General features: G+C 47.3%; 1 pseudogene; it reads right to left on the bottom strand.

Annotated features, from left to right (window-relative positions):
• Nucleotides 1-10,324: 10,324 nt before the first annotated feature.
• LOC138849880 (ankyrin repeat domain-containing protein 42-like) lies at nucleotides 10,325-11,221 on the bottom strand (annotated as a pseudogene).
• Between the last annotated feature and the right edge of the window lie 16,237 nt (nucleotides 11,222-27,458).

The following is a 27,458-nucleotide window of genomic DNA, read 5'->3' on the forward strand; positions in this document are numbered from 1 at the left end:
AATAACTGCTTTCTTTTCAAAGGAAAAGGTAAAATGTATCACTTGGAAAGAAGCCTGTGATGTCATTCTCTCCCCTGTATTCATCCCTCAAGGAGTCCCCTTGCAAATCTCAGGTCAGTTTCTGCAGTGGGCAGAGCCTCCCAGCTCCCTCAGTGCTGGCCAGGTGCCGTCCTGTCCAGTCGCCCAGTGCCCTGCACTCTGCACTGTTCCTCCCTCACACCCATTCCCTCAGGTTCTCCCTCTGTCCTTCTCTCCACACAGATGCCCCTGTTCCTACTCAGTCTCCTATTTGTGCCTTCATCATCACCCACCCACTCCACATCTTTTGTTTAAATGTAAGAAAATAGTGTACAATTGTCATAAGGTCATAATTAGGATTCTAGGCAAAGATAGAAATCAAATTATTTATTCCATTACCTAATCAGTGATGAAACTATACAATTGTAGAGCTACTTCAGGGAGTGATTGGAAGAATAGACTGTTTATTGTCCAACAGGAAGGGCATTTGAAAATAAATACATTGGGGTTTTCGTTGTGGCCCAGTGGATAAAGCCTCCTCCTGCAACACTAGCATCCTGTAATAGCTCCAGCTCAAGTCTTCTGATCCAGCTCCCTGCCTGTGTGCCTGGGAAAGAACTGGAGGATGGCCCAAGTGCTTGTTCCCAGGAGCCACATACAAGACATGGAATAAGATCCTGTCTCTTGGCTTCGGCCTCTCCAAGTCCAGACACTGTGGCAATTTGAGGAGTGAAATAATGGATGGAATTGCTCGCTCACTCTCTCTCTCTCCCTCCCTCCCTCTATCTATACAACTCTGACTTTCAAACAAACAAAATAGGGCCTGCGCTGTGGTACACTGGTTTAATCCTCCACCTGCAGCGCTGGCATCCCATATGGGCACAGGTTCTAGTCTCGGTGGCTCCTCTTCCAGTCCAGCTCTCTGCTAGGTCCTGAGATAGCAGTGGAAGATGACCCAAGTGCTTGGGCCCCTGCACCCATGTGGGAGACCAGGAAGAAGCACCTGACTCCTGGCTTTGGATAGGTGCAGCTCCGGCTGTTGCGGCCGTTTGGGGAATGAACCAATGGAAGGAAGACCTTTCTCTCTGTCTGTTTCTCTCACTGTCTATAACTCTACCTGTCAAATAAATAAATAAAATCTTTAAAAAAACAAATAAACAAAATAAATCTTTATAAAAATTTAAAATAAATACATTGAGTAAGAGGGAGAAAGTATCAAATATTGTATGGTGCAGCAAAACTATAGGCTTTGGGATCCTCAGAAAAGCACCTGGTACCTTTGATCAATACTAAATTCCAAAATAAATTCATTGCAAAATGTACACCGAGATGACATGCAAATCTATCTGACTAGGTGTTACAGGAGTGATGGTTTTAATCACTGCTTCTGAAGCTATAAGGGCAGCTGGTGCACTTAGCCAAACAGATCACTCCAGGGGCCCAAGTTGAGATGCACCAAGTAAAGACACTGCCTACATTGCCAGCATCACATATTGTGCCGGTTTGAGCCCTGGCTGCTCTTCTTCTGATCCAGCTCTCTGCTATGGCCTGGGAAAGCAGTAGAAGATGGCCTAAGTGCTTGGGCCCCTGCACCCACATGGGAGAACAGGAGGAAGCTCCTGGATCCTGGCTCAGATCAACACGGCTGTTGAGGCCATGTGGAGATTGAAACATCAGATGAAAGATTTCTCTCTCTGCCTCTCCTTATCTCTCTCCTTTCTCTCTCTCTCTCTCTCTCTCTCACACACACACACACACACATTCTCTCTATCTCTTTGCCTCTGTGTTTCTGTAAAAAAATAAATCTTTTAAAATATTTTAAAAAACAAAGAGATCACTCCTGTTTTTGGTAAATAATATCACATCATCTGCATGTCTTCCTTTTCTGTCTCTTTCAAAGAAAGTGTTCACGTAGATAATCCAGTAGTATTGTGTGTCATTATAGTAATGCATGTCATAATAGTAATAGTGCCATAAAGATACATACAAAATGGAATGGAGATAAATAGGACAGCTAATACATGAATATGTTGAGAATACGTAAAATCCAAGCAAAGACCCTGTAGAGTACGTGTGTATGGTCTCATTCTTGGCGTGAAGCATGTTGATAAATGTGTGAGCAGCTCAGCTCCCCTTTCCCACACAGTGTGAGCAGCTCAGCCCCTCCTCTGGCTGCACTGTGGCTTAGAGGATTACATCAGGCAGAGTCCACTCATGAGACGGAAACCACATCAGTCACCTGAACAGGGAAAATGTAACCTAAAACTATTAACTAGAGAAATGTGGTTCACTATAAAGAGGAAAAGAAAGCTCTAAGGAGACAAAAGGGATGCACTGTGGTGCAGCCAAGCTTAGGACAACAGAATCCCCCAGCACAGTGCCTGGTTCAAGTCCCGGCTACTCTGCCTCTGATCCAGCATCATGACAACAATGATGTCATGTTACCTAGGAGGTGACACATGCGGGTTCTTCATTCCCTGCCACACAGGGGAGGCCAAGATGGAGTCACTGACTCCTGGCTGCAGCATGGCCTAGCCCCAAATGCTGTAGACATGTGGGGATGAATGAGTGGGCAAAAGATTGCTCTCTCTTTCTCTCTCTCTCTCTCTCTACATATATATATATATATATATATATATCACTATCTCTATCTCTATCTCCTTCAAATAAAAAGGAGAATAATAAAACATACATTATATAAGATTATAATATAAACCCAATTTTAAACAATTTACATATAATACCATAAATGTAAGGAGAGAGGGAGAAAATGATTACTATATACAAAGACATACACAAGACAAGCAAAGATAAAGGCTAGTCAGTTTTTTGCTGCAATAAGGAAATACCTGAGGCAGAGTAACTTTACAAAGATGAGTGGTTTATTTTGGCTCACAGCTCTGGAGAACCAAAGACCAAAGAGCACAGTGCAGACATTCATAGGGGTCACCTTTGAAAATCACAATATGGCCGCATCGCCCACGTCTCTCTGTGTCCATGTGCTCCCTTTCCCACCCCCATAAATCCACCAAGATTCAACCACAGGGGCTCTGCCCTTATAACCTGTTCCAATCACATCACTTCACAAAGTCCTCAACTCTAAACACAGTAATTTGATTGTTTCCACCCCCTCACTACTGTTATTATATAACTTATAAGACTAAAATCCCCAATGAGCTAGGCAACACAAATATTGAAACCATAGCAGCTCCTGTCTTCCTTATTGGTATAACTGGTTACAAGGCCAGAGGTGCTATCCCCCACTTCCTTCTTCCACTCCCATTTCGTATCTCTCACCCTCAGTCAGAATTGATAGCCAATCAGATAGTTTTATTTTTTCCTTTATTTTCATTTTATTTGAAATGAAGACAGAGATCTACCAGACACTGATTCATTCTCCAAATGCAAACAAAAGTTGCTGGACAAGGCTGAAGACAGAGACAGGAACTCAATCCAGGTTTCCCACATGGCTGGCAGGAATCCAACTATTTCAGCCATCACTGCTTCCTCCCAGAGTGAGCATTAGCAGGAAGTGAGAATCAGAGGTAGAACCAGGACGGGAACCCAGCCAGGCATCCAACATGGGACGTGGGGGTCTCAAGCAGCATCAGGACCCCTGCTCCACCTGCCCCTTCCTGGTCAAAGGGTTTTATCTGGAGGAATGAACGTCTCCTTGCTGGAAGAATCTGAGGCCTCAACAGTCCTGCTTCATTTTGTTTGCTGTGGTTTTCCACTCACTGTGACAACTGGACTTAGATCATAAAGAGGCAATTCATTGAGTAACTAGAACCACGCTCATGGTCAAAGCTGTCTGCAGTTGAACTTGATGAGGAAATTCTCGTCTTCATCTTCATGTCACTCAGGCATCCACTGCTACCCTGCTAGCAGCTCTCTTCTTCCCACAGCTGCAGTGTTGACACAGAAGGGAATCCAAGCCCTCCCCTTAGATTCCCTGAATTAACACAGCAATTTGTTCACTGGGAACAGAAAGTTACTGAAGTGTGGAGAATCATGTGTGTGTCCTCCATTCCAGAAAGGAATTAAATGAACTAGACCATTATATACTGTTCCCCTAAAAATCCATCAGTCACTCATATCCATGGAAATGTTCAGATGGCCAACTTGAGTAGTCAAATAGAACACACCCTCCCAGAACAGAGCTGGGGACCCCCTCAACATCTAGGTCCTCTGCTCAGATTCAAGCTGCATAATTAAACCCCACTTTGTTGGGCACAGTAATGCAAACTTTAGCCCAATTCATGTTCAAAGATAATTTTAAAATTATTTCAAGAAAAAAAGAGAAAAAACCAAATTCCCATAGTAAAATTCAGCCTATCCTAAACCAGTCAAACAGCTGTGAACTTGTATCTTCTGCTGTCTGAACACATGCAGGAACCAGCAGCTCTCATAATCACAAAAAAAGAAAACTCTTGGGCCATCCAGGACTTGCCCCAGAGATTTTGTCCCAGGATCCTGCAGCCCCAGCAAGAGTCTCACTGAGGAGTCAGGGGCAGTGAGGGCCCCTATGGGGCTAAGGGCAGCAATGGAGACTCAGCCCCTGGGGGAGCTCCATCCACTCCAGAGCCTGAGCTGAGCCCCTCCCCTGGGGGCCTCCCAGCCTCCTCCAAAGAAGGAGACTTGCTAAGGGGCACAGGGAGCCCCTCAGAGCCCCCCTCTATGGAGCAGATGCTCAGGGTCACGTCTCCCCAGAGTGAGAAGCATGGAAAGAGGGTTCCAGAGAAAGAAGCTGAGGGGAAGGAGAAAATGCGGGAGCCGTCAGTCATGTTGTATAAGGAGACGTCCCCCTCACTGTAGTCCAGGAAAATCCCCAGCCTGCGGGGATGCTGCCTAAGGGACAGAGCCTGCTGAGACTTAGTCCAGGCAAGGTAGCTATTGTAATAGCACTCCACAACCCAAAACCCCTCATCTGGGGACCCTAGATACCTGCCTTTCCTTGTCATGTGCTCCCTACAGAGGCCCAAAGCCCACTTGGGGGACTTCCCACTCTTCATCTCCACCTCCCAGTAACATCTTCTTGACATGATGCCCTCAAGTCCCAACACACTGCAGGTGTCATTAGAGCCCACAAGGATATTCTTCCAGCTCACACTCTTCTTTTCAGGAGAGACGACAAGATTGACATGGGCTGAATCTGGATCCAGAGTAACAGAACTGCAGAGAGAGTTTCCAATCATGCAAGTTCCCTTCCTGCCCCACAGCAAGGATGCACAACCACCCCAGACCCACATAGCTGCATGGGGAAGGGGCAAGGCCCTTGAGATAAGGGCCCTGGGAGGCAAGCCTGTGGCCTCCAAGCAAGAGGAGGAACCAGGAGACCTCTCAGGGTCACGCATGTCACAGAGACCTTGACAACCAGCCTGGCTTTAATCCTGTCACTTTAGCCCCACCCCACCACCACCGATGGTGCCAGCATCTGTACCAGCACAGAGAACTGGAGGAGAGGCCAGAGCCATGTGGTCATGGGGAGGAGCACCCAGAAAGAACACGAAGTCACTCACAGGCCTGGAACCGTTCCTTCCGTCAGTCTACAAGAGAACACACATTATGTATCAGGGGTCTGCACAGACTGCACAGGTCAGCCCAGCACCTGCTCTTCTGAAACAGTGATGGGGGAAATGTGTGGGAGACATTCAGCTGATGGACTGTGTCTTGCGCACACACACACACACACACACACTCACACACATGGCAGTCTGTGTGACTGCCAAGCCATAAAGCTCAACACCAGAGACTGAGAGGCTGGCCACTGACCAAACAGAAAAGGCAGTTTCTAGTTTTCACTCTCAAATTATGCTTCTCACATCCCTAGACACAAATCATCATGGAGCTGTGTTTTCTTAAGAATAAACTGGGGGATCAAAATTTCCAGCCCCTCTATTTACATCAGAAGCACTGACTAGGCTGAACTTGCAGGCTGCCTGTACCCACACGTGGAGAGAGGAGGCTACAACTGGCTGATGTGAACCTGGAGGATGATGCTCAGATGTCCCTGTCCTAATCCCTACACCTGTGGCTCTGTCACCTACAGGGAAAGGGAGCTTTGCAGTGGGATAAAGGTTAGGACCTTAAAGTTAAGGTAGTTCACTGGATGATGCAGGTGAGCCCAATAGAATCATGTGAACCCTGAAAGCAGGCAGCCTGCCAAGGTGTGTGTGGCCAGAGAAGTAATAGAGTGAGGGAACCAGAGTTGAAAGATGTGTACCTTGCTGTCTTTGAAGACAGAGGAATGCGGCCATGAACTTAGGTGTGCAAGTGGGGTCAGATGCTGGAAAATCCAGGAGCTGACAGAGGGGAATGCAGACTTGCAGGTGTTTTAGCCCAGTGAGACCTGTCTCAGACTTCTGACCACAGAGCTGTAGGACAGTCAATGTGTGTGGTAGAGCCACCAAGGCAGAGGTCATTTTTCTGGCAGCAAATAGAAACCTCCTACAATCACGTGTGCTTGGGAGCAACACCCAGCATGGAACAGAACTGGCAGGAGAAGGCATTGGAGAGAGCACGAGGACCCTTGGAATCTGAACATGGGGAAGGCATGACCCGGAAATTCCCACGCGGTGTGGTCTGAGATGCAGGGACTCAGAGGGGCCCAGAGAGCCAATGGGCAAGGGAAGGTCTGGGATGGAGGAAAAAGGGACACAGTGCATCAATTTCCCATTCAAAGCCAAGTCTCCCAGACCATGAACTCCACTCTCATGGAACATGGTCATCAACAGCGCCCCAAATGATCAGACAGGACCTGCCCCTGCCCTTCCTCAGCTGACAACAACACAGGGGCTTCAGGACCAGCTAAGCCCCGCCTGCCCAGCATGAGCACCTGGACAGGCACAAGAAACCTCTCCTGGATTTGCCCAAAGCCACTGCATCCCTCCCACGTCCATGCTCATCCCTGGGGATCAGAAAGCTAGATACTAACTTGATTGATTTGCTTGATAGGAAACAAAATCACATCAATTGTTGGGACTGCTTGATGTAATCTCTGGAAGAAAAGTGAATGTTTTGTTTTTCACCAAGACATTAGTTGTCAATCAAACTGTAAAGTGCTGTACCATAACGGAAGAGGAGGAGGAGAAAAAAGGAAAGGGTAGGAAAAAGAGGAGAAAACAGAACCAGAATTCACTTTTGAGAGTATAGCACAGCAAGTACTGTTTAATAAATACCAACATAAAATTCACTTAATTTTCACAAGAAATATGTAGGAATTGTTTCGTATTTATAACTAGAGATCAGATATTTGTGTATTTGTGAACTCGCCATGGGAAAAAGTTGATTCATAGTAAAGATGGAGTTTGTTCTTACAAAACAAGTAGGTGGGGCTGGCACTGTGGAGTAGCCGGTAGCACCCCAGCCTGCAGCCCCAGCATCCCCCCTGAGCGCTGGCTTGTGTCCTGGCTGCTCCCCTTCCCACCCAGCTCCTCGCTAATGCACCTGAGAAAGCAGCAGAAGATGGCCTGGGTCCGTGGGCCCCTGCACCCACATGGGAGTCCCAGAGGAAGCTTTTGGCTCCTGGTTTTGGCCTGGCCCAGCTCCAGCCATTGTGGCTGTTTGGGGAGTGAACCAGTGAATGGAAGTTCTCTATCTATCTGTCCCTTTCCCTCCCTCTCTTTCTCTCTCTCTATTTCTCAGTAACTCTGACTGTCAATATAAAATAAATCTTTAAAAAAAAACAAATGAGGACAAGACTCCAATAATCATATTAAAATATAAGATATAAACTCAGCAGAGAAAGGGTTATGGTAAGAGAAGACTGCATGATCTCACCTTTTATACAGAAGTCTCCTGGAGACGCAGATTCTATAAGGTGGCTCCCTGTGCACCTGCTGCCCAGGCCTCCTTTCCCTTAGAGAGGGCCATGACTGTTTCTCATAGTCCACTTCCCTGACCATGAGCAGAAGCATACAGACCTGGGCGGGCGGGGAGGGGGGGCACATTACACAGGGCCAGAGAGCACAGCTCCTCACGTCACCACAGTGACTCCCCACTGCCCTAGCGTCTCCCTTACCCTGTTCCTTCCCTACCTGCTGCTGGAAGATTGAAATGTTCTCCTTATCAGAGGCAGCTTCACTAGATTCACTTATTTCAAAATGACATTTTTAAGATTTATTTTATTTTAAACTGACTTTCTTTGAGGGCCCGGGTTGTAGGATCAGAAATCTTTCATTTGGTTCACTCCCCAACCATCCACAATGGCCAGAGCTGGACAAGGCCAAAGCCAGGAGCCAGGAGTTTCCTCTGGACCTCTCATGTGGCTGTGGGCCCAAAGTGTATTGGCCATCCTCCACTGCTTTCCCAGGTGCATTAGCAGGGAGCTGAGTGGAAGTGTAATATCTGAGATGCAAACAAGGGATGAGGGTGCTGCAGGAGGTGGCTTAACCCACAACATGATAGCACCAGCCCCTTCAAAATGGCTTTTAAAGAATGTTGTGTTGAGGGGAAAGCCCTGCCCTGAAGCACCGACATCTCATATGGGCGGGGTTCTAGTCCTGGCTGCTCCTCTTCCAATCAGCTCTCTGCTATGGCCTGGGAAAACAGTAGAAGATGGCCCAAGTCCTTGGGCTCCTGCACCCATATGGGAGACCTAGAATAAGCTCCAGGCTCCTGGCGCAGAATTGGCACAGCTCTGGCCATCTGGGGAGTGAACCAGTGGATGGAAGACCTTTCTCTCTGTCTCCACCTCTCTCTGTAACTCTGTCTTTCAAATGAATAAAATAAATCTTAAATAAAAAAGAATGTTGTGTTGAGCCTGACAGCTGAGACACTGTGTCCCACATCAGAGTGCCTGGATTCAATCCCTGGCTCCAGGTCTTTTTATTTGTTTGTTTTGTTTTCTAATATAAGAGAAAAAAAGGAAGCAAGTTTATTTAAGTGAGTTCACTGCTCAGTGCCTTCTCACGTCACTGCCCTAGAAGACACCTTTGTCCTCACTTGCCTCTTCCCTTTGCTCGGCTCACAGGAGTCATCCTCAAAGCTCCAACATTGGAGACCTGGATTTTTTCAGCCTTTCTCCTGGTTTATTCACCACTGCTCGATATTCAACCGGCTGACATTCTTTTTCTCTACATAGTCAGTCATTCACACTTGAGCTGGCCCTGCAGCTAAGATGGTCTTTTCAGACTTGGGAAGGACTTGCTTCTGCTTTAACTTTTCTCCTGTTTTCCCTCCCACATGTTTATAGTTGCCCACAGCAATATCCAGAAGGTGTCACCAGGCTACAGGATTTAATAAGCTCTCATTCTCACATCTGTTTATACAGCTCCCTGAGACTTAAACCACCCTTGGCATCAGCGCTTCCCTATAATCGTGTCTTCTGTAAAAACCTCATAACCACTTCATTAGCATCCTCTATAGCATATTTCTGTGGAGTTACACACACACACACATACAGAGAGAGAGAGAGAGAGAGAGAGAGAGAGAGAGAGAGAGATTTTCCATCCTCTAGTTCACTACCAAATGGCCACAGCCACCGGAGCTGGGCCACACTGAAATCAGGAGACAGAATCTTCATCTGGGTCTCCCACGTGGGTGCAGGGGCCCAAGCACTTGGGCCATTTTCTACTTTACCAGGTGCATTAATGAGGAGTTGGGTCAGAAATGGAGCAGCTGGGACTCAAACCAGTGCCTATATGGGATGCCAGTGCTGCAAGTGGCTGCTTAACTTGCTATGCCACAGTGCTGGACCCTCTGTAGCCCATTTAAAAACTTCACTGCTATGGAAGATGGCTGTTTGTCCCCCATCCCACCCACTGACCTTTCATATAAAGAAAAGAAGTTGCATTTGTCTGGATGTCCAACCCTGAGCAGACAGTAGAGGTGAGTGTGGAAGTACAGCTCGCTCTTGGTGCTGGGTTTGCACTCCCAGAGAGTCAGGTCAGGTCCATTTTCTTACTTTACTTGAGAACCTACTTTATGGGATGAAGGAAAATCACCCGAGGGGCCCTGAGCCATAGAGAGGAGAGTATGTCTACTTCAGCAGCCACACTCAGAGGACCCTGTAGCAGTTCCACAGATATTGGTTTGATAAGGACCAAATTTACTTCAGAGATTTATTTTATCTCCATAAGAGGTTTGGAGGAATCAAAGCTAAAAATATAATTTTGCTGTACTCTATCTTCCAAAGTGTTTTATGTGTATTTTCCTACCTTCTTAATGTTGAAACAACAATTATATTACCTGAATAAAAATGCAATTTAATAAAATGATATTTTGCAAGGTTTAAACAAAAATTTAACTGCTGCCAGATGGACAAACCTTGTGACCTCATCACTGGGTCCCCTGCTTTGTGGTGACGTCACTGTCTGCTCCTCTGTAATGAACCACTGCAGACTGTGTGACCTTGTGCAGCAGCTTTAAGCTCAGCAGTTGATCCACCATCATCACACTCACTCACATGGATTACTCCAACCTCTGCAGATTTCTCAGCATTTCCACATCACCCTTAAGGGCAGCCACACGACCTGGAAATGCTAAGGTTTCCTGACCTTCCACATCATTTCCTTCATACTCAGTCCCCTGGATAAACTGTAAATGTTCTGCTTAAAGAACCTCTGTGCCAGCTCTGCTACATTTTCTCCATTATCATTGAAGGCTTTAAAGCTTGTGCTCCTCTGCTCGTTCTACTGAGTAGGAATTTGAAACAGTGAAGGTGGCCTTCCAGGACTGCTAATGAACTGGAAGGTTTCCATTGTGGCCCCCAGAGTCTATGCTACATCCCCACTTAACAAGAAGCCGCAAGCAGCCAAGTCCCCATGAAAAGTGGCCTCATGTACAGGTCTCTGCTCTCTCCTCAGTCACCCTGGGATCCTGGTCACCTTTGCTTAGGAGCTTGAAATCTTCCAACTCTGAATTGGCATGAAGAACCCAACAATTCAATTACTTTACCAATAAAATAGGAGATTTTTAATGTTGGGAAGTGATAGCCTAACACTTGCTATCCCATCTGTAATAGTATATATTAGACTAATGAACAGGATTCCCTCACCACTCCACTTTGGAGCCTTATTTATAAAGTGAGAGAATGTCTATGAGTTGCAGTGGGATGTGAAAGAGTGCATCCATGGTCATGTTGAGTGGCTAGGTTTGCTCCATTGATCATAAGAGCTTGCATACAAGACTCCTGACCTCTTATTGCAGCTATGTGGACTGCTGTCCAACCTCTTTGAGTTACTTGTGTGATATCAGCTCCATGCCAGAGTTAGCTCCAGCTCTGTAGACTGAGGAGGCAGCAGCGATGGTGGAAGGATTCAAGGAATGAAGCAGGGGATGAAAGTGCTCACTCGCTCACTCTCTCTCTCTCTCAAATATTAAGATGCTTTAATTGGCCGGCACCGTGGCTCAACAGGCTAATCCTCTGCCTTGCGGCGCCGGCACACCAGGTTCTAGTCTTGGTGGAGGTGCTGGATTCTGTCCAGTTGCCCCTCTTCCAGGCCAGCTCTCTGCTGTGGCCCGGGAGTGCAGTGGAGGATGGCCCAAGTGCTTGGGCCCTGCACCCCATGGGAGATCAGGATAAGCACCTGGCTCCTGCCTTTGGATCAGCGCGGTGCGCCAGCCGCGATGGCCATTGGAGGGTGAACCAATGGCAAAGGAAGACCTTTCTCTGTCTCTCTCTCTCACTGTCCACTCTGCCTGTCAAAAATAAAAATAAATAAATAAATAAATAAATAAATAAGATGCTTTAATTAAGATTTTTCTTGAAATATAAATACTAGGTGTCCAGGAGTCTAGGGACCCAGGAATCCTAATCCAAAGGAGGCAGTGGGCTCCCAGGAGACTGGAGGAGCAACAGAGCTGGCACAGGTGCAGCAGCCTCTGCAGAGGCCCTGGCCCTGGGGCCCACCAGGACCTCCCAGCCAGAAGAGCCAGCCCCTGCGTCTCCTTCCACCATCTACAGTGAGAGCTTGCAGAAGCAGCCTGGGCAGGGAGTGCCCTGCCGTGTGGACCTCGCTCCCTGTTGTCAGCATGAGCACAGCCCAGGAGACAGCACCACAGCTGCCCTGGGAGTGGCTGCAGCACAACCTGCTTAGAGCTCACAGTGCCTCAGCCCCTCCCCCTCAGCCACCACCTGTCCCTGCCCAGCACCAAGACTTCCCCAGGCTGAGAGACCCTAGGGAACTTTCAGGAAATCAGAGAAGAAACTGAATTTCAGTTCATGACTGTTTAGTATCAGGATCTGAGCTACACACAGTGGATTCCTGCAGCTCCTGTCACAGCTGGGAGCAGATGCAGTAGGACAGGAGCCCTGCACCTCCTGACACCAGGAACTTCCTAGGAGTAGGAGGGTCTAGCTACAAGGAGACCCCACTCCCCATACCCCACCCCTACACAGAGTGGCATTTTTGTTTCAACTTTAACAGTTTTCCTTAGGGGGACGGGCGCTGTGGCAGAGTAGGTTAGAGTAGGTTAATCCGTCTGCAGTGCAGCCATCCCATATGGGCACTGGTTTGAGTCCTGACTGCTTGTCTTCTGATCTAGTTCTCTGCTATTGCTTGAGAAAGCAGTGAAGGATGGCCCCAGTGCTTAGGTCCCTGCAACCCCATGGTAGACCCGGAGGAATTTTCTGGCTCCTGGCTTTGGATCAGCCCAGCTCAGGCCATTGTGGCCATTTGGGGAGTAAACCAGGGGAGGGAAGAACTTTCTCTCTGTCTCTCCGTCTCATTGTCTACAACACTGCCACTCAAATAAATAAATAAAATGTTTTAAAAAAGTTTTTCTTGTGATCTGTAACCATCATCAACCTGGATGGTGGGCTGAGCTGTGACCAGGCAACCTGCTGAGCAGAGCCCTGGGGATGTTCCTCCCTCTGGGCTGTCATTTGCCCCTCAGGTGGGAGAAGTCTGCAGCCCCCCACCCCCAGTCCAGGCTGTCAGCACCACAACTGATGTTTACAAGCAAATGTGGCTCAGGAATATCTGGATGCTCTCAGCCCAACAAAGGACCAGGGTCTGCCCAGCCCTGCCCAGAGGTCAGAAGCAGAGCCCTCCTGGCCTGGGACCCCTTTCCAACCCTGCTGCCCACATCCACACCTGAGGGTCCAGGGAAAGTGTGGAGGTCTCCCTCCCCTGCAACCACTGAGATGCCCGAGGGGCCTAAAAATATCATGGAAAACACAATCAAAAGATCAGTTTAGGGACCAGAACTGTGGCATAACAGGTAAAACCAGCATCCCATATGGGCGCCAGTTTGAGTCCCAGCTGCTCTACTTCCAACCTGGGTCTCTGCTATGGCCTGAAAAAACAGTAAAAGATGGCCCAAGTCCTTGGGCCCTTATAGCCATGTGGGAGACCTGGTAGAAGCTTCTTGCTCCTGTCTTCAGATTGGTGCAGCTACAGGCATTTTGGCCATCAGGGGAATGAACCAGTGGAGGGAAGACTGAGTAGTCTATCTATCTATCTTTTATCTGTGTATCTATGTATGCACCTATCTATGTATCTATCTCTATCTCTTTTTCTCTGCCTCTGCCTGTCTCTAACTCTGCCTTTCAAATAAATAAAAAATTATTTTAAAAAGGTCAGTGTACTTTGGTGCAAAAATTTTGCAATCTGATTTTTTAAAAATTTATTTATTTATTTAAGAGACAGAGCTACAGACAGAGAAAAGGAGAGACACACAGAGAGAGGTTTCCATCTGCTGGTTCAGTCCCTAAGTGGCTGAAATGGCCAGAGCTGGGCCAATCTGAAGCCAGGACCCAAGAGCTTCCTTCAAGTCTTCCACATGGGTGTAGGGGCCCAAGCACTTGGGCGGGCCATTTTCTACTGCTTTCCCAGGCCATAACCAGAGAACTGGATTGGAAGCGGAACAGCCAAGACTCATATTGGCACCCACATGGGAGGCCGGCACCACAGGTTTAACCTCTATGCCACAGCACCCCTCCCATCTACTTCCATAACACACACTCTCCACAGAGTTTTTGCAGGATTTCTATAAAGGATTTTTTTAAAATGAGGTCAAATGGAAGAGGGTATTCTTACAGAAAATTTAATGAATTTTATTAGACTAGTAAATAAGCAAAAAATAAATACAAATTTGAAAGAAAGTGCAAGAATGATGGCACAAACAAAGAAACAGCATAAAGGAAGGAAGCAACAGTGCCAGCTCCCATATGGGCGCCAGTTCAAGTCCTGGCTCCTCCACTTCCCATCCAGCTCTCTGCTATGGCCTGGGAAAGCATTAGAAGATAGCCTAAGTGCTTGGGCCCCTGTACTCTTGTGGGAGACCTGGAAGAAGCTCCTGGCTTCCAAACGCTCAGCTCTGGCCATTGTGGCCATCTGGGGAGTGAACCAGTGGATGGAAGACCTTTCTCTCTGTCTCTAACTCTGTTTGTAACTCTACCCCTCAATAAATAAATAAAATGTTAAAAAAAAAAAAAAAAAAAAAAAGGAACCCAGAGGGGAACGCAGACAGAGTTATGAAGAGAAGCCCGGATGTATCCGGGTAGGGCGGGGCCGATGGACCCCTCCTCCCACAGGGCCTCAGCGCTTTCCCGGGCTCCGCAGTGGCTGGGCCCCGAGCGTCAGCGCCAGTGCTGCCCAGATGGGGGCGTCAGCGACCTAGAGGAATTCTCTGACCCTTCACCTCGGGTTTCGTGTGGATCAGGCCCTGCCTGGGCAAGGGTGCAGCAAGCAAATCCTGGCGGAGGGACTGGAGGAAGTGGTGATGGGAAAGACCCCAGTTTCATCCCCAAGAGAACGCAGGAGAAGCCTGGGGCGGCAGAGGCTACAGAGGCACCGTCCAGCCCTGCGAGGCGAGTCTGAGAGTGCCGGGATGACGCCTGCCCTCTGCTGTCCCGGGATGGACGCTGGCCCTCTCCCGCAGTCTCCTCTCCGCAGGCTGAGCTGTGGGCTTCAGCCCTGCGCCCAGGGCCCGGCTGTCCCACGGCCCCCACCACACACTCGGCCCCGCTCACTCCCCCGCGTTTCCCTCTGAGCAGCACACACGGAGTCTCTGTGCCCCTCCTCCTGCGTTACTGGGAGGCCTCTGCTGTCCTCCTGTCGCAGCTGAGACCCGGGGTCCCGAGGTGAGGAACCCACCAGGGTCAGCCCTGCCGGCGCCAGCTCCCCCCAGAGTTCCGCCTACTCCCAGTGGGGCCACCACGTGGGGGGCAGCAGCCCTAGCGGTGTCCAGGGATCTGGGGGCAGAGGGGAGGCCAAGGACCTGGGGGGGCTCTTCCAGAAGTCCCTGGAAATGCGTTTAGGGAAAAGCTGCTCACGGACGTCACCGTGCTTTCTAACCAAAATAAGCTTCCCTTTTCATTCTCCTTCTCCGTGAGCTTCTCATTATTTAAAGGAGTGCGTGTTCCAAACAGTGCGGAGATCCTGGCTCCAAACCCCTGCTCCAGAACTCTGCACAGCAGCAGGCCCCAGAGGAAGCAGGGCAACCCAGAGGCAGCGCCAGCGGCACCGGGTTTCCCAGCCCTCTGCTGCCCCCTTGTGGCCAGCACTGGCAGACAGCAGCCCTTCCCAGCAGGAAGGCTGACAATGCAGTCCAGAAACCTAAGAAATGAGGACTGGAAGCCCAGAACCCAGACACAAAAGACCACAGGGTACAGGACTGCAAATGCATGCAGTGAAAGAGCGGCAGGAGGAGCTGCGGAGAGAGATGTGGCGCGAGGAGCTGGCCCCTGGCCTGCAGAGGAGGAGGTGAGGTCGGGAAGGGACAGGTGGGATTGTCCTGGGGGCCAGGAGCTCTCGCCTTGATCCAGGAGGGTCACACAGGTCACCTGTGTGAAAAGTGGTCGTGCAAGATTCTGGAGAGTGATGCAGTTCACGCTGTGCTGTGGACCAGGTTTAGTCAGGGGCTGATGGGGCTGGAAGCCAAGGCCTCGTTGGGCAGAGCCCAGACTGCAGTAGGGATGAGCAGGTCTCACTCCAGCTTCTCCCGCGGGTGTCTTGGGGCTGGGTGCTCTGCCTCCTTCTCTGGGCCTGTGTCCACACCTGTGGTTCAGGCTTCTGCACACCGAGCTGCCCTGGGGCACATTACGTCACATAATCCACGAAACATCCAGGGGTTGTAGTGTCGGCTCCTCTCTTCATTTCACAGCACACCTGCCTCCCTACAGCCGGAATATCAGCACCTCGTCTTACTCCAAGGCTCCCAGGTGAGCCTGCAACACTGCTCCCCTGAGAACAGAGAGGGCCAGGGTCTCCCTCTTCTTGGACACCGCCCCCCCCCAGCATACCCTGACTGCATCCCTGGCCACACATGGGCTCCGCCAGCCCGTCCTCTAAACTTAAGTTTTCTGCTCTCTCACCCCCTCTCCTCTCCCTGCCACAGTGCACACTGAGTGGTCCTAGGACTCAGCCCCACATGGAGCTGTTCAGAGAGTGTTTATCAAGGCTGCTGCGGGCATCCAGACACAGAAAAGCCTGCAAAACTGACATCACGATTTCTGAGGCTGGTAAGACACATGGGGACAATCAGTGAGCAATTAAGAGAGACACACGGGGACAGAGAGAGAACCGGCGTGACCACAGCGAGCCATCTGACTTTCCCCTTGTCACTGTCTCCTTGTGACCAGCCACACGTTCACAGCTGTAAAATAGTTCATCTTCTGTTGTGCCGCAGATGCCTGCCGGCTCCTCCCTTCTGATCCAGCTCCCTGCTCACGCACCTGGGAAAGCAGCAGAAGACGGCCTGAGAGCTTGGGCCCCTGCACCCACGAGGGAGATCAGATGGAGCTCCTGGCTTCTTGCTACAGCCTGACCCAGACCTGTCTGTTACAGCCATTTCGGGAGTGACCCAGCAGATGGAACATCTCTCTCCAGCTCTTTCTCACTCTATCCTCTCTCTCTCTGTCTCTCTATCACTTTGCCTTTCAAATAAATAAATCTTTTTAAAAAAAGAAACCTAAGTTCCCCCACATATATGAGCCCCCATCCTACTCCCCTTAAATGAGAACGAGGCAGTCACAGAATGGAAAGGACACTAATTGTCAGCAAAGATGAGAGCTGGGTTCTTGTCTTCACGCTAGAAAGAATTCAGGCCTGAGACAGAGCAGTGCTCAGCAAAGTAGCAGGGTGTACTGGGGTGAGGCATCCATCAGATCGGATGGGACAGAATCAGAGAGACAGGGCCCAGCACTCAGACTGGGGAAAGCAAGGTTACGAGGGTAAGTGGAGAGAGTACAGCTGGCAGGCCAGGCGGGTGGCTCGGCAGAGCTGAGTGCTGAGTGCACCGTCTGTATTCATTCTGGGGCTCATAAGGGAAAAGGGTCCAGTTCTTCCACCATTTCTCTTCCCCTGCAGTTTGTCCTGCAAAGCCACACTGTTGGGAGAGCAGGGTGACTGTGTCCTTCCCTCTAGGAGCACCGGGGACAAGTTTCAGAGAACATGTCTGACTTTATTCACAGCCATGTATGGTTTTTAAAGGGCAGACAGAGGGGTGTAACTAAGTCAGGGAGCACTAACTACAGGACAGAATCCACACTGGTGCCAATAGCCTCTCCAATCAGCTTGGAGGTAGCTTTCCAGGTGGGCCTGGGCCACACCCAGGAGCACTTTACCTGATTAGCAGAAGGTGGGGGTGGGGAGAAATGTGCCTGGGCTCAGCTAACTGCTGAGGTGGCCCACATTTCCTCTTCTCCTCCTCCAGGACAAAGAGTTTGCTGTGTGTAACTTAGGAAAATTCCTCCCAGGTTTTACAGTTATCAGGGTCTGGGCAGCCGTCAAAGTGTGAGATCCTGGGCTGCTTCCAAGGTGGGCTTCTGCAGATGGTCCGGTTTCCACAACCCTTCAACACACATAGGCTAATTCCTAGCTTCCTATCTAACATAAAGATGGAATCCACAGGCAAGCAGGAGAGGGCAGAGGGAAGGAGCCCTGGGTGTGGAGTCGGCAGATGTGGGTTCAGCTCTGTCACAGTGGGACCTGGTGCTAGAACCACTCCTCTGAGCGGCTCCTACCAACACCCACACAGCTGCTCCTTCCTGGTACACTGGGCCCCCACAGCAGGACCTCAGGTCCCCACAGTTGTGTTCTCACCCCACTTCCTCCCCTGATGGGGGTAGGAGACTCTGCCTTGTGGCCCAGGTCTGGACAGATGTTGCTGGGTGCAGGGGGCACAGGCTGGGATCAGACACCTGCACCTGCTCTCCCAGGCTTGTCCCCCAAGGCCACCTCCCTCAGCTTCCCCAGGCTGAGTCTGGGCCCTGTTGTTTAGCATCAGCAGTAGAATCACCTGCAGGGGTTCCCAAAAGGCCCCACCCCGGGGTTTCTGGTTGAGCAGGTGAGTGGTGGAGCCCAAGAACGCTCACCTCCAGCAAGGTCAGGGAAACGCTGACACTGCTGGCCTGAGGACCACACGCTGGGAGCCAGTGGTGCTGATGCAGCTGAGTGTGCTCGGCCCATGATGGGGCCTTCGACATCCCACAGCCTTCGATTGTCACTGAGGGAGAGGGAGAAGCTTTAGCAGCACTCCTGCAGAAGGGTGACTTGGTCTGACCCCCACCATTGTGTGCACTGCCTTATTTTATCCTGATCATAGCAAAGCATTTTGGTATTTTTTTTTGAAGAACCAATAACAAAATCTGTTAACCGTATTTAAACAGAAGTGGACAGAGCAGTACAGCAAGTGATGCCCATGTGCCCCTCCCCCAGCTTCATCAACCCAGTGCCCCCACTTCCCACTCAGGGATTATTGTGAACAGACCCAGAGCTGTGACCATTGGCCTTGATGCTGCCTGTGTGCCGCAGTCTCAGCCCAAGACACAGCGCTGCTGCCGCTCCAGCACCACCACTCAGGCTTCCTTCTGGAAAGCTGACTTGGAAAATGGGAGCAGGGAGACCAGCAGGCAGGCACTGCAGAGACCAGGAGAGCCCTGATGGGGCAGAGCCTCGCACTGCTTTCTGGGAGGAAGAGAATTCCTAGATTTCTGTCCAGTCTTAGCCCAGTTTGTGCTGCTATAACAGAATACAACAGAACATGTAATTGATAAAGAATAATATTTCTGGGCCAGCGTTGTGATGTTGGTTAAGCTCCTGCATGAAGCTGACGTCCCATATGGGCACCAGTTCTGATGTGGGAAAAGTCAGGAAGACAGATGAAGTTCCTGGGCTGGAGACCACACCTACCCCACCTGTGTGATCAGATGACCCCTCCCCAAACCACACCTCCCCTTTTTTGGGGCCTAGGTGCAGTATACGTATCCAATCCCCTTTCTGAAGCTCATAGAATTCTGGTTCATGGAGTGAGTCCTTTTTTTCTCTCTCCTCACCTTGTGGCCCCCGGACAAGCAGAGCAGGGTATGAAATTCCCCTTCTCACCTTCCCTGGCCCACTCTCCTTAATAAAGCCCTCATGCACCTATGTGTTCTTCTCACTTTCTAAATAAACCACACCGTGCTGCACAGCGTTCTGGACATGTGCTTAGGATGCTTCTCTAATAGAAGGCAAAAGCCTGAAATACTCACTTGGGTCCAACCTAGCCCACAACAGTTCAAGTCCTGGCTGTTCCAGTTCCAATCCAGCTCCCAGCTAATGCACCTGGATAAGCTGTGGAAAATGGTCCATGTGCTTGGACCCAGGTTGCCACATGGGAGACCTGGAAGAAGCTCCTGGCTCCTGGTTTCAGCCCGGCTCAGTCCTAGCTGTTGCAGCCATTTGGGGAGTGAATCAGCGGATGTAAGATATCACCCCACCTGTGCTATCACTCCCTCTGTACGCTGGGTGTGAGCTGATTCAGAGGCTGTAAAGTAGGGCATGCACAGCACCACTCCGTCATCACATGGGAGAGTGTGCTGCATGCAGCATCCACTGAGCAGGCCCTGCACTCACAGGTGAGTCACAGGAAGACACGGCCCAATGCCCATGGCCCCTCCTGCACACAGCATTGCCTTTCCTCACCCAGTCTGTGCCTCTGGTCCCATGGGAGCTCCTAGGATCACCTGACAGGGGAGGAGGCTCAGCCTGACTTACAAATGGCTCTGACCACAGGCAGGCACCACCCAGTGGGCAGTGGCAGCACTGCAGCCCCTTTCTGGGACGTCAGTGAGCACAGGGGTGAAGAGCACCTGACTGCTTACTTGACTGGGGGAAAAACACCCAGGCCTGCGAGTATTTGCCAGGTCACAGCTGTGGCCAATAGTGTGATGGGCTGGCTGAGGAGTTGGCTGGAAGATTCTTGGAAAATTTGTGATAAGGACATTTGAGGAAAGGCTCTGTGGACAGACATCTCTGACTGTACAGAAAGTGGATACTTGTGTTTCCCATGAATGCTCCCCCAAGGACGTGCTCAGCAGAGGAGGGTGGTGATGACCACGTGCTGGGATCTGGAGCTGGACAGTGACTGAGGGGGCACAGGAGGGGCTGATGATAATCCTTACCTTGATGTGGATGTGATCTGTAGTGACATCACAGCTGTCAATCACTCAAGCCCTGGGAGTCCCTTTGAGACAAGGAGTGCTGAGGCCAAATGCACTGTTGAGAAATGGAAAAAAAAGCAAAGGGTGTTTGTCTTATTTTGCGGTTGGTAGGAGGAAAAGCAAATGAGCAAGACCTTAGCTGTCAAAAGTGAATAGTTTGAGACCGAGTGGTAGAAAGGATTCTTGAGGAAGACCTTGGATATAGGAGACCTAACCTCAGCCAGGAAGATGTGTTACTTGTACAGGAGAACACGAAGGGACCAAAACACCTCACATGACACTTGCTGTCAAAGAAGAAGGATAATACAACAGAAGCAATGCTTTATTTAATATAAAAAAGGAGCATTCACCATGAGTGGTTGGATAACCCACAATTTGAAGTGCAAAACTCACATTCAAGAGCTGGCTTGGGTCCCGGCTGCTCTGCCTCTGATCCAGCTCCCTGCCAGCTCATTCTGGGAGGCAGCAGATGAACACTCACATGCTGGGACCCTGCCACCCATGTGAGAGACCTGACTGGAGTTCCTTGCTCCTTTTTTCAGCTTGGCCCAGCATTGGCTGACTTGCTGTTCCAGGAATGAGCCATCAGATAGAACACTCTCATTCTCTCTCTCTCTCTCTCTCTCTCTCTCTCTCTCTCTTTCACTTCTTGCTCTCTTGCTGTGTCTTAAAAGTAAATGTAAATAAATTCACTACTTTCTTTTCAAAGGAAAAAATAAATCTATCACTTTGAAAGAAGCCTGTGATATCATCCTCGTCCCTGAACTCATCCCTCAAGGAATCCCCTTGCAAATCACAAGTCTGTTTCTGCAGTGGGCAGAGCCTCCCAGCTCCCTCAGTGCTGGCCAAGCGCCGTCCTCCCCCAGTCGCCCAGTGCCCTGCACTCTGCACAGTTACTCCCTCAAACTCTTTCCCTACAGGTTCTCCCTCTGTCCTTCTCTCCACACAATCTTCCCTGTTCCTACTCAGCCTCTTAGTTCTGGCTTCATAATCACCCTCCACACTCCTCCTGTATGTTGTTTAAATGTAAGAATATATTGTAGAATTATCGTAAAGTCAGAAGTATAACTCTAGACAAAGCTAAAATTCAAAGTATCTTTCAATTACCTAATTGTTGATGAAACAGTACAATTGTTGAGCTACTTCAGGGAGTGTTTGGAAGAATAGACTGTGTATTATCCATCAGAAAAGGGATCTGAAAGTAAATACATTGGGTTCGTCATTGTGGCCCAGTGGATAAAGCCTCCTCCTGCAATACTAGCATCCTGTAAGAGCTCCAGTTCAAGTCTCAGCTGCTTCTCTTCTGATCCGACTACCTTATGTACCTGGGAAAGAACTGGTGGATGGCCCAAGTGCTTTGTCCCTGAGAGCCACATGGGAGACCCAGAAGAAGCTCCTGGCTCCTGGCTTCAGCCTGGCACAGTCCAGCCACTGGGACCATTCCATGAGTGAACAGATGGAAGCTCTCTCTCTCTCTTTCTCTCTCTCTCTGTCTCTCCCTCTCTCTATCTCTGCAACTCTGACTTTCAATAAACAAAATAAATATTTATAAAAATGAAAATAAATACACTGAGAGTAAGAGGAGGAAAGTGGCAAACATCTTATGGTGCAACAGAACTATAGGCTTTGGGAAACTCAGAAAAGCACCTGGTACCTTTGATCAATATTAACTTCCAAAATAAATTCATTGCAAAATGTACACCAAGGTGACTTACAAATCTATCTAAGTGCTACAACAGTGACAGCTTTAATCATTGCTTCTGAAGCTATTAAGGCAGCTGGTGCACTTAGCCATAGAGATCACTTCTAAGGGCTGGTGTTGTGGCATAACAGTTAAAACCACTATCTGCAGTGCTAGCATCACATATGGGCGTTCCGCTTCCCACTGCTCCACTTATGATCCAGCTCTCTGCTGTGGCCTGGGAAAGCCGTGGAAGATGGCCCAAGTCCTGTCCTTGTGCTCCTGCACACACGAGGGAGACCCGGGAATAAGCTCCTGGCTCTTGGCTTTGGATTGGCACAGCTCTGGCCTTTGCAGCCATGTGAGGAGTGAACCAGCAGATGAAAGACTTCTCTCTCTGCCTTTCTGTAACTCTGCCTTTCAAATAAATAAATAAATAAATAAATAAGAGAGAGATCATGCCTGTTTTTGGCAAATAATATCATATCTTCTGCATGCCTTCCTCTTCTGTCTCTTTCAAAGAAAGTATTCCCATAGATAATCCAAAGTAAAGCAGTGTCATAAAGATACATGCAAAATGGAATGAGGATGAATAGGACAGCTAATATGTAAATATGTTGAGAATACTTAAAATCCAAGCAAGGATCCTGTAGAGTATGTGTGTATGGTCTTATTTTGGGATGAAAAATGCTGATAAACGTATGAGTGCCTCAGATCCCTTTTCCCAAATAGTGTGAGCATTGAATCTATAAATTGCTTTTGGGAGAATGGACATTTTGATGATATTGATTCTTCCAATCCATGAGCATGGAAGATTTTTCCATTTTTTGGTATCCTCTTCTATTTCTTTCTTTAAAGTTTTGTATTTCTCATCGTAGAGATCTTTGACATCCTTGGTTAAGTTGATTCCAAGGTATTTAATTGTTTTTGTAGCTATTGTGAATGGGATTAATCTTAGAAGTTCTTTCTCAGCCATGGCATTGTCTGTGTATATAAAGGCTGTTGATTGTTGTGTGTTGATTTTATATCCTGCTACTTTACCAAACTCTTCTATGAGTTCCAATAGTCTCTTAGTGGTATTCTTTAGATTCCCTAAATAAAGAATCATATCTTCCACAAATAGGGATAATTTGACTTCTTTCTTCCAAATTTGTATCCCCTTGATTACTTTTTCTTGCCTAATGGCTCTGGCTAAAATTTCCAGTACCATATTGAACAGTAATGGTGACAATGGGCATCCCTATGGGTATCGGATCTCAGTGAGAATGCTTCTGATTTCTCCCATTCACTATGATGCTGGCAGTGAGTTTGTCATAAATGGCCTTGATTGTGTTGAGGAATGTACCTTATCTACCCAATTTGCTTATGGTTTTCATCATGAAAGGGTGTTGTAATTTATCAAATGCTTTCTCTGCATCTATTGAGATAATCATATGATTTTTCTTCTGCAGTTTGTTAATGTGGTGTATCACATTGATAGATTTGCAATTGTTGAACAATCCCTGCTTACCAGGGATAAATCCTTCTTGATCAGGGTGGATGATCTTTCTGATGTGGTGTTGGATTCTATTGGCTAAAATTTTGTTGAGGATTTTTATGTCTATGTTTATCAGGGAAATTTGTCTGTAATTCTCTCTCTGCTGAATCTTTTTCAGGTTTAGGAATTGAGGTATGCTGGCTTTGTAGAAAGAATTTGGGGGGATTCCCTCTCTTCCAATTGTTTTGAATAGCTTGAGAAGAATTAGAGTTAGTTCTTCTTTGAATGTCTGATAGAATTCAGCAGTGAATCCATCCAGTCCTGGGCTTTTCTTTGATGTGAGGGCCTTTTTTACTGATTCAATGTATATCTTGGTTATGTGAATGTTTAGATTTTCTGTGTCTCCATGGTTCAATTTAGGTAAGGTACATGTGTCCAGGAATCTATTCATTTCTGCTAGATTTCCCAGTTTGTGGTCATACAACTCTTTGTAGTAGTTTCTGATGACTCTCTTTATTTCTGAGGTATTGGTTGTCACATTCCTTTTTTCATCTCTAATTTTATTGATTTGGCTCTTCTCTCTCTCTCTCTCTCTCTCTCTTTTTGGCTAGTTGGGCCAATGGTGTATCAATTTTGTTTATTTTTTCAAAAAGCAGCTCTTCATTTTGCTGATTATTGTAATGTTTTTTGGATTCAATTTTGTTGATTTGTACTCTAATTTTTATTATTTTTCTGCTACTAGTTTTGGGTTTGGTTTGCTGTTGTTTTTCTAGATACTTGAGATGCATTGATAGCTCATTTATTTGGTACCTTTCCAATTTCTTGATGTACGCACCTATAAACTTTCCTCTTAACACTGCTTTTGCTGTATCCCATAAATTTTGATATGTTATGTTATTATCTTCATTTGCTTCCAGAAAGTTTTTTATTTCTCTTTGGTTTCTTCTACGACCAATGTTCATTCAGGAGCATGTTGTTCAGTACACATGTGTTTGCATTTGCTCTGGAGATTCCTGAGTTGCTGATTTCCAGCTTCATTCCATCGTGATCTGAGAAGATGCATGGTATGATTGTGATTTTTTTGAATTTGCTGAGACTTCCTTTATGGCCTAGTATGTGGTCAGTCCTAGAAAAAGTTCCATGCACTTCTGAGAGGAATGTGTATTCTTTAAGTGTAAGATGAAAAGTTCTGTAGTTATATGTTAGGTCCATTTGGTCTATAGTGTCGATTAAATCTGCTGTTTCCTTATTGATTTTCTGTCTGGTTAATATGTCCATTGCTGAAAGTAGAGTATTGAAGTCCCCCTATACTATTGTATTGGAGTCTAAGTCTCCCTTTAAGTCCCTTAACAGATCTTTTAAATAAACCAGTGCCCTGTAATTAGGTGCATATACATTGATAATCGTTATATCTTCCTGTTGAATTGATCCCTTAATCATTATATAGTGCCCCTCTTTGTCTCTTTTAACAGTTTTTGTGTTAAAGTCTATTCTGTCTGATATTAAGGTGGCTACACCAGCTCTTTTTTTTGGTTTCTGTCAGCATGGAATATCTTTTTCCAACCTTTCACTTTCAGTCTGCGTCTGTCTGTTGGTAAGGTGTGTTTCTTTTAGGCAGCAAATAGATGAGTTTTATGTTTTAATCCATTCAGCCAGTCTGTCTTTTAACTGGAGAGTTGAGGGCTTTTACATTCAATTTGACTATTGATAATCAGTGACTTGCCCTGCCAATTTTCTAAAGATATTCCTAATTTATACATTGAACTTCCTTTGATATTTTACTGAGAGATTTTCTTCCTTTACCTTCTTTAGTATTAATGGCCATGTTTCTGTGTTTCTGTGTGTAACACATCTTTAAAAAATAAACATCTTTTGCAGGGCTGCACGTGTGGTGACATATTCTTTCAATTTCTGTTTGTTATGAAAGGTCTTTATTTCACCTTTATTCACAAATGAGTGCTTTGCAGGGTATAATATTCTAAGATGACAGTTTTTTTTTCTCTTAGTACTTGGGCTATATCTCGCCATTTTCTCCTAGCCTATAGTGTTTCTGATGAGAAGTCCGCTGTGAGTCTAATTGGAGATTCTCTGAGAGTAATCTGGTATTTCTCTCTTGTACATTTTAGAATCTTGTCTTTATGTTTCACTGTGGTGAATTTGATTATAATGTGTTATGGCAAGGATCTTTTCTGGTCATGTGTATTGGGAGTTCTGTGTACTTCCTGTACTTAGACATCTCTTTCTTTCTCCAAACCTGGGATATTTTCTGCTAGTATTTCACTAAAAAGGCCTTCTAATCCTTTCTCCTCTCCATGCCTTCAGGAACTCCTAGAACCCGAATGTTGGGGTTTTTGTAATAATATCCTGTAGATTTCCAACAATACTTTTTACATTTCTAATTTCTTGTCTTTGGTTTGACTGTATACTTTCCTGTGCTCTGTCTTCTAAGTCCAATATTCTCTCTTCTGTCTCACTGATTCTGTTTTTAAGGCTCTCCACTGCATTTTTCATTTGTTCTATTGAATTCTTCATTTCCTTTTGATTTCTCTTCAGTATTTCAATTTCATGTTCTATTGAATTCTTCATTTCATTTTGATTCCTCCTTAAGATTTCAGTTTTATGAGAAAGATTTTCTTTCATGTCCTGCATGTTTTTCAATTGTTTGTGCATTTGCTTTTGATTACTTCTATGTATTCTTATAATCAATTTTTTGAACCCCATTTCTTGCATTTCTTCTATCTCATCATCTTCCTAATCTAGTATTGAAGTGTCATGTTCTTTTGGGAGTGTCATGTTGTCTTCCTTCTTCCTTCTTGTTTCTTGGATTGCTGTGTTTGTTGTTCGGCATTTGTGGATAACCCATTGGTTGTTTCTTCTTCTTCTTCTTCTTCTTCTTCTTCTTCTTCTTCTTCTTCTTCTTCTTCTCCTTCTCCTTCTCCTTCTCCTTCTCCTTCTCCTTCTCCTCCTCCTCCTCCTCCTCCTCCTCCTCCTCCTCCTCCTCCTCCTCCTCCTCCTCTTCCTTCTTCTTCTTCTTCTTCTTCTTCTTTTTTCCACTGTGGTGCCATTTATCATTCTACTATGACTCTGTAGATAAGTGGACTGTCTGTTTTCAGTGAATCTCTAGAAGCTTGTAGTGGGTGTGGTCAGAGACCTCTGTTCAGTTCTCCAGAATTAAGTGTGTCCCAAAGGTGACACACCCATGTTTGGCATGGTAAATCTTCTTTCTCTTTCTTTTAATCAGAAGGGAAGCATATTCTGCTTAGCTGAGCTCTCCTCAATGGAGACTAGTGGGTATAATATTTGTCTGATCTGTCCCAAGAATCACACATAGGATCTGTGTAGTACTCAGTATAAGTTCAGATTCTCCAGCAATGTCTCTCACCAGGTAACCAGAAACCCCCAAGCTTGTGGTGTTTCCCACTGAGACTACTCAAAGTCCCAGCCTCACAGTGAGTTCTCCCACACACCCTCAGTTTTTTTTTCACAATGCTGGTTCAGAAGCTGCACACAGTCACAAGCTCCTAGCTCCCTGTTATTTCTCCCTACCAGAGTCAGGAGACTCCACTCAACTGATTGCTGAGTGCAGACACAAGCTGGTGCAGCTGTTACATATGTCCAAAATGGTGCCCTCTCTATCTGCTTGTCACAGTACAGCTTTATAAATTGATCAGAGAGAGAAATTTGTCCTTTTTTTTTTCTTTCCGCTCTAGTTTGGCTGGTGCACTTTCCCTCATGGGGCTTCAAGCCTAGTTCCCTTGAGGCTCTTCCTGCAGCTCTTTCAGGAGTGACTTGGGCTACTGTGGTCTTCTCTCACCTCACTTTCTAGTGCTGGTGTGTAGGCTCTCAGCTGCTGGAGTCCCAAGTTATGGGTGCCCATGCCCTCAATGTAGGTCCACCGTATCCCTTTAATTTTG

This window comes from Oryctolagus cuniculus, chromosome 5 (assembly GCF_964237555.1).
Source record: "Oryctolagus cuniculus chromosome 5, mOryCun1.1, whole genome shotgun sequence".
In the NCBI taxonomy this organism is placed as follows: Eukaryota; Metazoa; Chordata; class Mammalia; order Lagomorpha; family Leporidae; genus Oryctolagus; species Oryctolagus cuniculus.